Raw genomic sequence first — 12,283 nt, forward strand, 5'->3', positions numbered from 1 at the left:
GGGTTTGAATTGAGTATATTTTATCCTTTTAAATAATTAAATATGTTCTTTGAAAAATAACCTCAAATTGTTCATATTATATTTTAAGATTCTATTAATTTAAAAGTGGGAACTTCATTAAGGTTTGGAACATGTTTAAAATCTAAACATTTAATTATTTGATTTATATGATATAATGAGTTAAGTAAGTGTTAACTCATGTTGTGATGTTTAGACATCGAAGAATGTAAATGATGCATGCACTAGAAAAATAAGGATGTGATTATTGATTTGAAATACAAAACACTATTCTTTGACAAAAGTTCTTTTCTTGAGGGATTTCTTGTAAAAAGATAAAGCTACTTTGTAGGGCAAAGGTGGAAGCAATTGTGAATGAGCTATAAGAAGGATTTGGATCACCCTTTACCCATCCCCAAACAAAAATAGAATAATGTCTTTATTGAATTTACATAAAAGACTTATATAACAACCATCTTTCGGAGAATTTCACCCTCTAATATGAAACAATAACCATATTTATAGAAAAGTAAAATCAAGTCAAATCCATACAATGTTTAATAATAAGATGATATACATCACAAGATAGATAAAATAATCTTACCTTCCTTTTATTCAAACAGTGAGCCATTGCTTCAAATTTATCTTGAAAGGAGGCTCTGCACAAATCCTTCTTATTATTATTGGTTTCGCCGCCTTCTAATATGAAGTACAAACCCTAATGAAGGGTGTTGTATTCTCAGCCCAAGTTTAATATCTCGAGCGCAATATGCCTGGTTTCACCGCCCTTCTAATATGAAATACAAACCCTAATGAGGGTTGTTATGTTCTCGGTCCAAGGTAGATTCTATTGGGCCACAACTAATATCTAGAGTCAATAAGCCTTATTCATATACACGTCTCTCAAATTGAGGTCCAAACATAATGATTAGATTGGGCCGTTCAAGGTTATTTATTTAAGAACCTTACAACTAAATTATTTTCATCTTTTTGAGTAATTAAAATTTATGACATCATAGTTTAAAGATTATTCAAATGAAAACTTGTTAAAGAGGTAAATGGATTTCATGCATAGTTAGAATTGATTTTTTTACAAAATTGATTTTTCTTTGAATTAAAAATTATAAAATATAGTATTTATATCAAAAGTTTATAATCATATTGTTATATTTTTATACATTTTAATAAATAAAAATAAATCGTATTAAAGTTTCATAATTAATGTTGGATGAAACTCAAAACTTAGTGAAGAATATAAAAAAAAAATAAGATATATATATAAATAAGTAAGGAAGGTATAGAATAATGTGTATGACTGAAATTTTATAATTTTAAAAGATGGGTGATTGGGTACGGCCACAATTGTATTTATAATATATATATATATATATATATATATATATATATATATATATATATATATATATATAACATAATATTGCTCGTATAAATATCTTAGATTTCTTCAAAGAAGTATAATGGTCAAAATGTACAACAATGTCCTGCATATCTTTTTCAAGAAAGGACTGAACAAGGCGCAAAATGGAGGCTTTTTTAATTATTTTTTTTAATATATGAAAAACCCCGTGGACAAGATTATTTTAGGATAAACTTTTAAGGGAATTTGTCAAAATTACCTATATTTGACATTTTAATTGTAGATATACCGTTCTTCAGTTTTTATTGCAAATATACTGTCACTTTATTAAATCAATACAAAAAGTTTGCACAAATACGGTAGTTTGTTAAAGTTGTACAGATGGCTTCCATTTGCTTCTTTTTCACGTTTCACCTCCTCTCCCCATCTTTCCCCGCTTTCTCTTTCTTTCTCTCCATCTCTCTCCTGAATTTCTCTCGATTTCTCTCCATTTTTTTTCTCCATCTTTCAACATGCTGCCCACCACCAGATCCATTCCCTCCCTTTCTTCTTCGCGACAGATCCATTCCCTTTCTTCTTCGCCGCACTTGGTCCTTCCCTTTCTTCTTCGCCGCGCTCAGCCACCGTCAGTGGCCGCAACTCTCCGACCATAGCCTCCAACCATCAATCAGTAGCCCACAAATCATGAACACTCATTATCAATCCCCTCCGACGAAACTCTGCCACTGGTACAACACCGCACGACATTAATAACCAATGTTTTAAACATTTGTTATTTTATGTGTATTTAATCGGTTGCTTTTAGTTGATTTCATACCTACTTTGAGTTGATTTCATGGTTGATTTTGTGATATTAGCATTGGCCCCTTAGGGGCATTCATTTTCACGATTCGCAACCAGTTGCAACTTATTATGCAACTAACTGTAATTTTTGATAAATATTTTCAAAGTTGCATATATGGTTGGTATAGTTGCAGATAAGGTTGCATATGCAACCACGGTATTTTTGCAAGTTTTTTGAAAGATAGTATTTTTGCAATTTGTTTTTAAAAAAATGATAGTATTTTTGCAAAAAAAATTTTAAGATTAGGTATTTATGAGAAAAGCCCAACTTTTAATGCACAGTGCCACTCAATTTTGCTAACTTATAACAATTATAGTTCATTTTAAACCTCTTTCTTTAAGCAACCACAATCCCCTCTTGCTATGAAGAGATTGTTCATGGCACAACCTCTTCTTTCTCGTTTTTGGAGAGTACAATTATTGGGTCACATGACACAAAAATGTAATGACGAACACAAGAGAGTTTAAGAAAGTGACCGAGTGCATTCAATTTCTTAGGTCTTATATTGAAATCAATTAAATAATAACATTTTAAAAATTTATTTGAAAGACAATTTATTTTTAAAATCTAATGAAATTTAATTAACTCCAAAAGTTGAATTTATAGATTATTAAAGTTTTTCTAAAAGGCTTTAAATTACCCAACAAAAATAATACTAGTCATCACAAATAAAATTTAATTTTTAGAAACAAAGTAGGAAAAAAAATAAGATAATGAATGATATGTTAATATTAATAAACACCAAATACACGTGGTAAAAAAAATTATAGTATAATTCAATATCCGAACATATAAAAAAAAGAGTGCAAATTTTATAAGAGCCAAAATTGAAAAATAAAATAACTTTTTATCTAATAATATTACTAAGGGAAATCCTCAATTTGTAAAAACAAGTGCACTCAATCAAAATATATTCCAAATATGAAATTTGTAAAATCATATGTAATTATTTTTCTAGTTATCAGACTGAATTCGCACTCATTAAAATTTAAATTACTGCACTCACAATCATCGGATCTCATATCTCCGATAGTTAATTAAAATTTTCTCAAAATAATTATGCTCTATTCACAAAATCTTGTATCTCAAAATTTAATCACCCAAACTTTTATTCAAATAATAAAAATAACTAAATTATGACTCTATTTACTATAAGAAATTTTTGTTGTTTACAACCAACTAAGAACCTAGATTTTATACAAAATTCATAGTCCACCTCTCGTCCAACCATCTCTAATTTATAATTTCGTTTCATTAAAATGTCGTTTGAATCCATCTTTCTACTTTTTTAAGCAATTCATTATCCAACATTGATATACGAGTCTTCTTTTTTCGACAATAAACGGTCGAATATTTTTATTTTCGACCTTCTGCAACTATTCGAAATTAAACATGTCAAAAATAAATAAATAAACCTGTGACCAAGATTTGTGGGAGAATGTGTGATTATGCCTCATGGATGAGAACCTGTCGCTTAAGTACGGTATATCTTGATTCAAGTAATTTGCAGACTATTACGTGAACTCGTGGGTTTACCCAGTGCGCACCCGAAAGGTAGCGGCTGCGGGTTCCTACATTAATAAATGAATAAATAAATAAATGATCGAACTTAATTAATTCCGACCGAATTATTAGACCGGGTAATTTCGACCACATACGATCATGATTAGCATTTTGAATTTTTCAGCCCAAAAAATTATTTCAGGCAAAAAATGTAATTTCCCACCCATAATTAGAAAAAAATGCAAAATTGATTGAACATACATATTAATTTCGACCAATTAGAGTTAAACATACTTGGTCGAATTTAATTGGTCAATCTTTATTTTTGATCGAATTTAATTGAACAATAGCATTAATCATGTGGTCGAAATTAATATATCATTCTTTTTTGTAATCGAATTTAGATATTCGAATGAAATCGAATCGCCTCCAATAATATCACATAAATCGTTTTGAATTTTTTTTAGAACAATGGTGGGAAATTTTCACTCGGGAATTAATTCCGAGCGCTATCTTTTCAACCAATATAGTGGGAGGAAAAACTTTCTCCATGAGATATTTTCAACCAGTCATATCCAATCCCCGGTGGAACTTATATATGTTTTGGACCAGTTATTTTTTTATCAAAGTTATTTTCAACCTCTTTTAGTCGTAGTTCTTATTTTCGACCATTTATATTATTCCGTATTTATTTTCGATCATTTATATTCGACTGCCTTTATTTTCAAATTTATGTTAATTAATTTGTGTAACTCCTATAATAATGAGTCAAGATTAATTTGTTCATTACTGTGTAGGTTACAAATTATTTAAATTGGGGTTAGAGAATTAATTTATTGGGTTACAATTTTAATTATTAGCTCGGGGGTTACATTTTTTTTCCCCTATAAATTGAGCCCATTGCTTCATTGTTTGACACACAGAACAATATACAACTCTCTCGTATTTTCTTGTATTCATCTTAGAGTTTTAGGTTCTAACTTTCCGCCAGATAAAAGCACTGTTTGTTCAGTTCGGAGGAGGCGGGTTTGTAAGTACTTTCAAAACACATATATTTGTTATATTCTGGAAGACAAAACACATATATTCGTTATATTCGGGAAGACAGAAAGGTAAAACATGCACGTTCCATTACCACAAGGAAGGAGTTTATCTGTTTTAAGTACAACATGGTTTTCACGTGCCTGGGGAACTTGTTTGGTATTTTGGTGTTGATTATTTGATGCCAGGTACTTTCTTATATAATATTTTTACACAATTATTATAATAATCATGTATTCAGACAGCTGATATTGAAGGTTTTGGGCAAGTTGATATTATGTTGACTTGAAGACGGGGCAAACCTCCTGATCAGTACTGCTATCACAGACAAGAATTGGTAAGGATTTGCTATAAATTGCACTAAAATCTTGACTTCCCTTGTGTTCCTTCTCGTGCTTGTTCTTTATTTAATTTTTGAATCTGTACATAGTATTACAATCTTGCATGTCACTCTCCTCTTACTTGTAATTTTTGTTTATAATAATCTTAATATTATTTATGAGTATTTAATTATATTTCAGATTTTCAAAACTATTTACTTACACGCTAATGTTTATTCCCTTAAATTTGTTAATTCTTTCTATAATTTTAGTGATTTTAAATTAGTTACCAAATAATTAGTTTATTATATAAAAAAAACTGGAGACATTTTTTTGCCAAAGACACTTATTAACTAGCCGTTTATTATTTGTTACTGTCATTATAAGATAATAAATAGTTCTTTCCTAATGCCAGCATGCTTTTCGTTCATGTAAAGCCCCATATCCGTGCATCAGATACATATAAGTGTAGCCTTGTCTTCTTTCTTCTTTTCTTCCTTTTTCTGAAATCGTCACTGCGTCAATAACATTACTCACTAATGATTACTTACTATTCCAAATCACTGATTGCAAATGCACCATAACACTCAACATATCACCTAAATATTTTTATCATGACGTCTTCCAATTTTATCTAAAAAAATTTGGAAGTAAGAATTAAACACAAACGTCACTTTCTCAAATTCGTTAACACCATGCCTCTCCTGAAAACTTGAGCAAAAGGACATGAAATTAATAAATGAAGAAATTGCCTCGTTATCTTTCTTACAAATTGGACACAATTCCTCAAATGGTACACTTTTTTAAAACAGCTACACCATTACAAGAATACACTATGTAGTTTGCCTCCAAATAAAGTTCTTAGTTTTTGATGGTATTTTTAAACTCCATATTTTCTTTAAAAATTTAGGATATGCTAAATATAATCAATTATTTTTTACTCAAATACCTAAAAATCTACATCTTTCTCGGTTATTTTTTTCAACTTTTTTCCTTTATAGTTTTACTCTACACTAACCCTTATATAATATGTCAAAAGTAAAGAAGGTGGAGAAAATAAAGAAATTAAGATTTATTTTGTATAATTCTAGGTGAATAAGAAGGTGAGAATTATTGGGAAATTAATACGCATCTTCTATATGTGTAACTAATCCCAAAAAACATGATATGGGGTCACTTACCATCGACTTACCTAGTGTTGGATCGATCTAATAGGATGGTCCGCGTTTGAGGTTTACTTCTAAAGGTTCCTATAAAAAAATTTTAAAAAATCAAATTTCGTCAAACATGCAAGTAAGCATATGTGGTCGTCTCTGCTGATGAACATGATGCTGGAAAAATAGTATCATAACTATTCGTGCAAATGTGTAACATGTGTTCGACCTCACGTATATAGACCATGCGTATTCAGCTTTTTTTCTATTCCTAAACATTTTGATACTTGTATGTTGTAAAATGATGTACGAGAGACCTTTACCTTATTACTAACCGGAGTTCATGTAAAATGAATTTAATTAATATTTTTATGGGGATTTTTGCATTCTTTATATATTATATGAAAATACTATAATCTTGGAATAAGTTTAATTATTATTTAAATACATACAGAGTAAAGTGAATTATATGTACTTGCACTTTAAGCACAACACCATTTACAATATCAACTTTTAATAAGTGTCACATGCAATACTCAAGTTTCGAAATTTTTACAAAGTGTGTCTCTCCGTTAATTTAGGCCAACAACCTTAATTTTATTAAGGACTTTTCCTACAATTCTCCGTTTTAATAGTTATATTGAACCAAATCAACTTAAATCACGGTCACTTCTTTACATCATTTCATCAAACAGATGATGTGCTATTTAATCATTGTTCAAATCAAATTAAAAAGCTAATTAAGGTTAGTAATCCTCTGGAATTTGCATAAATATATACTCATTGAATATCTATGCAGAAACAAGTGAAGATCAGAACATGCCTAATCAAAATGGGATTTTATACAATACAATATCCTTTAGAATTTTTTTATGAGGGAGTTGCATTCAGGTTAATCACCATATTTTATGCACGGGAAATTAGCTGAGTTTGGTAAATCTTATTATGTTGAGCCTCATGGTCTGTCTTTTCATGTTGGAAATGGTGGATCGGGTCTTGCTACAGTAAATGAAATTGAGTCGAACTAGTTAAATGTCAAGAACAGAATGTTGACCCCAAATTCAGATAAAACCCGCTGGCGGAAATCTATTAGGATATACATATTCTTAAATTAATTTAAAATCCTTAAAAATGCAAAGAGCTAAACATGGTTTGCACGGGGTACGTCAAAGTCAACAACCCGAAGAGCAGAATTTACTTCTTGATGGTGATCCGCTAAACCCGAGTAAATCAAGATATATTCTTGACGGGGAATGAAAATCAGTGAAGTTTTATCCAGCACCTCATATGATATTTTAAAAAAATTGGCTGCTCTTAATGTTGGTCACATAGACGAAAGGTCTCCGTCAGCTCAAGAAGGTGGATTCGGTGGTTGAGAAGCTGCAAAATTAAGGTTCAGACAAGTAATGCCATCAAAATTGGGGTGTAGCTTTCATTACTGAGGTCAAGTTACGAGATAACCCGTAACTTTATTAACGACGTTAGAGTGATATAACGGAACAACACAATCTATGATGGGTTCTGAACTACAATCACTAAAAAAAACAGGACAAAACCGACCGCCTAAAAAAAGTGTCAACTTAAAACCGACCGGCAATATTCGGTCGGTTATACGACAACACGACGTCGTTTTGCCTTGCTGGCAAGACCCGACATATCTTAACCGACCGCCGGCGGCACGGTCGGTTTTACTGCTGACGTGTCCATGTTATAACCGACCAGGGCGACGGTCGGTTATGTATTTCGTGCAAATTTAATTAATTTTAAAATAAATTATAAGCCAAGACGACGGCGTTTTAACACAGAAAACAAAACCGACCGACGGCGGTCGGTTTTAAACGTATGATATACATATAATTTTTTTATTTAATTGGAAAATGAATTTTATCTACTCGTCACAGAGAGGGTTATGACGTCGTTTTATTTTTAAAACACATAATCGACCGGTGCCGGTCAATTTTTAAATTATATATTACATGTGGTGTTTTTTAAAGTTGAATAGTGCAAGTGGTGTCCATCTTAAAGTGTACATAAAATACACTATACTCATAAATATATAATTTATACCATTGTATTTTCATTTATGGAGATTTTACTATAACTTATTTTTTAATTCAATGGTCGTAACTTCAATATACAAAGAATTGTTTTGTGCAAACTAAATAACTAATAATATTTAACATTTTCCGTCAAAATTAATCAAATATGGCATTATTTTAAATGAGTGGTTATTGAGTGTAATAAATACAACTAACATAAGTAAAAGTAACATAAGTATATATTAATTTCTTTGAAAAAACATAATTATGTATTATGTAAGCAAATTAATAACTACACTTAATAATCCGAGTGTAATAAATATATTAAATAGTAACAATTTTGTAATTATGAGTTAAGTAGGCGTGTATTCGACATTTGACAATTATTTTTCTTCTTCTTATATCCTTAAATGTCTTTATGTATATATAAGGTGATAAGTAGTAAGCAGATATAAAGAAACATCATCAATAATATAATCATTGTGGAATTGCCTTTTCTCGATGATATCATATGGTATTTTCGACATACTCGTAGTACACCTTTATTTTTTTATCGTTAATGAAAGGTATATGTTTAGCCTATTTGTAATTAAAGAGGTACCAGCTCAACTCTGATAAGAAAGCAAGGTAAATAGCAAGTACTGATGAAGGAATCCGTACGAAGAACGTCAAGTGATTTATTGAAATTATATGTCTGAAAAATTTCAGGATGCTGCTGCACACCACTGGAAGAAGTTCATTAATATGTTCAAGCCTCAGTGTACAAATAATCTTTTGTAGCACGTCCAGAAGTCCAGAAGGTATAAAGTTTTAATACTTTATTTATTCAGAAGATTCCATACTATGGTTACTTATGAAGAAGAACTACAAAGACATAGACTCGACGAACAAGCCTCGTTTCAAATGTTTATTTGATAAAGAATATTTAATTCAGCTAGATACAGATGAACCAGACAGTACATTTGTGTGTCAGCTACTCAGATTAAGTTTTCTGCATCAACTACAAGTGGCCGTTCGATCAAGACAAATATCTACAAAGTTTAATCAAGCCTGAAGTCTCTGCTGATGAAGAAATACAATTTTATAAGTATTTATTTAATTATCTCACTAATCAAAATAATTAAATTAGTTGTATAATTTATTTATTAAATTGATTCACCTTCAAATTAATTTAATTTATGAATTTATATATTTGATATAATTAAGTGACCAATTATCTAATATTATATAATTGTTTTAAACTGATTTTTGCATTAAAAGACTCGGTATGACATTATCAGATAATGTCATACCGTGCCCTTGTATGCGACATTCCTTGAAATGACTTGAAAAAGTCATTCTGATGACATTTCAGTGTATATTTCATTCGGTATGACTTTCTAATTAAAAGTCATACTGTTTGCATTCATCAGACTTACACTGGTATGACATAATAATGTCATACCGTGTCTCTAATTCAGGCATTCTCTGATTGTGTGTATGACTTGCTTATAAATGACTTAAAAAGTCATACAAAGCTCAACCGAATGACTTTCTTTGGTTATGTCATGCCAAATGAAGAGTAGTGACCAAGAAATTAAGTCATACTGCCCCTGGTAGTATGACATTCCATTTAAATGTCATTCCTTCTTTGTTTTATGGCATGGCTTTGTGTAATAATGTCATATCTTCCATTGTAATGTCATTCCTAAGCTAGAAAGTCAATCCTTTCTTTGTCATACCTAGATCCAAGTGATTTGCCCATAAATATGGCTTCACTTCTTCATTTGTAGGTGTTCAAGCATTGTAAAAGCTTTCAAGTTGTTTGTAACTTGCAATTGTTATATCCACAGTTTTCTGTGCTTTGATCACTCGGTTGTTTTAATCACTAAACTAGAATACATCCTGTCGAATTTATTCTACGAACTTTAGTGGACATTAAAACGAACCTTATTAATTATATAACGACTTAAAACATTGTTATATTATTTAATTAAAATCTGATTAAGAAGTTTAATTCAAATCTGATTATTCCGCCGCGATTTTTAGTGACGATTGTATTCAACCCCCCCTTCTACAATCGTTTCAGGACCTAACAATTGGCATCAGAGCGGTTGATACCATTTTTCGGTATCAGATCCTATACACACTCTATAACGTCCAAATATTTTTTATTCGAATTAATTTTATTCCAAAAATTTATTCTGATTTAAAATATTTTTCTTTCAAAAATCCAAATCTCATCCAAACACTATTCACTTCAAATCCTTAAAAATGAGTACACAGAAAATCAGTAGCATCAAAATCCCACCGTTCAGCAAGGAACACTTTAGCCTATGGAAGAGGCACATGTTATTATTCCTCCGCACCGCCAACAGAAAATATATCGGGATATTAAACAAGGGTGTTTCTATTCCGATGAAAGTCATATTAGCACACGAAGAAGATGGTGTGTTAATACCTCATCAGACTATTCCGAAAGAACTTAATGAGTACATAGATGAAGAGGGTGAACAGATGAACTTAGATGACGCTCTTCAACTAATTTTGGTGGAATCTCTAGATCCAGTAATGTACAACGTTGTTGTTAATTGTACAAACGCCAAGCAAATCTGGGATACGTTAGAGATCATCAATGAAGGCTCAGATGAAGTTAGAGAAAAGAAGAAAGAGATACTGATGGTTCAGTATGAACAGTTTGGTTCCAATCCCGGAGAAGGGATTTCAGAAGTGTTTATCAGACTTAAAAATCTGATTAATAATCTAAATTTAAATGGGAAATACTACGACAAGAAAGAGGTCAACATGAAATTCCTCTTAACACTTCCTAAACATCTGGAACATAGAATCACTGCCATCAGGGAAGCAGAGATCTGAATGAGATTCTCTGGAGAGACTCTACGGAGTGTTGAAACTTATGAACTTGAACAAGTTCAAGTAAACAGAGATAGGGCTGGGGTAAAACACTGAACCATTCGAGAGCTCTAGTTGTTTGAGTCACCTGGACCGGGAAGAGAAGAAGGATGTTGTTGTTCCTTCTAAAACCACTCAGGAATTTGTTGTACCTGAGATGGGTCAGACTGCTTCTTCCAGTGGTGACGAAGAGTTCTATACAATGGAAGAGCTAGAACAGTTAGAAGATCAATCTCTATCACTGTTTGCCAAGAAGTTTGGAAACATGAGATTCAGAAAGAACCCCTCCTACAAGTACAAACCTGCTGTCAATAGGTTCAAAAAGGAGGTTATTCATCTTCTACGAGCAAAGAGGATACAAGACTGGATGGTGGATAGAAGCAAGTTCAAATGCTTTAACTGTGGTGAACCAGGACACTTTGCAACTAATGCAAACAACCCAAGGTTCAAGGAAAGAGAAAAGATTCCTACGACGAGCTGAAGCAGAGTATGATGCACTAGTGAGAAAGCATCAGGGTACTTCTGGAAATCAAAGTTTTAAAAGCAAGTCTTATCTGGCAGAAGGGAAAAGCTGGGATGATACAGATAGTGATGAAGAGGAGCAGCTAGGGAATGTTGCTCTTATGGCTAATGCTGGATCATCTTCACCTCCTCCTGCTGGAAGCTTTCAGGTAGATCCTACATGCCCCAAACTTTTTATGCAATTAGGACTCGAAAGAGATGATGCTATTAAAAAGTTGAAAGCGCCAATCTTAAAATTGATACACTAGTCTTAGATATTCATGCTTATAAAATGAATGAGATGAACGTATTAAAACCTAAAATTGAACAACTGACATTGGATTTAGGATTACAAGTTGCTAAAGTCAGAGTTCTAGAAAAAGGTGAGATTGCTTTAAGACTGCAGCTAGACGAAGAGAAAGTGAAATGTAAAGCCTTTTAATTTAAGGATGCCTCCACTATAGTCAAAGAAACTTATGAGAAACAAGAGACAAGGGAACTGTTGGAATAGGTTTTTGAACTATAACAAATCTGCAGAAAGGCTAGTAACATTACTCCCTTTAAGAGAGTGCTGAGGAAGAGGAATTCCTTTTGTTTTGAAAGATTCCCCGCAA

This window comes from Daucus carota, chromosome 9 (assembly GCF_001625215.2).
Source record: "Daucus carota subsp. sativus chromosome 9, DH1 v3.0, whole genome shotgun sequence".
Classification (NCBI taxonomy): Eukaryota; Viridiplantae; Streptophyta; class Magnoliopsida; order Apiales; family Apiaceae; genus Daucus; species Daucus carota.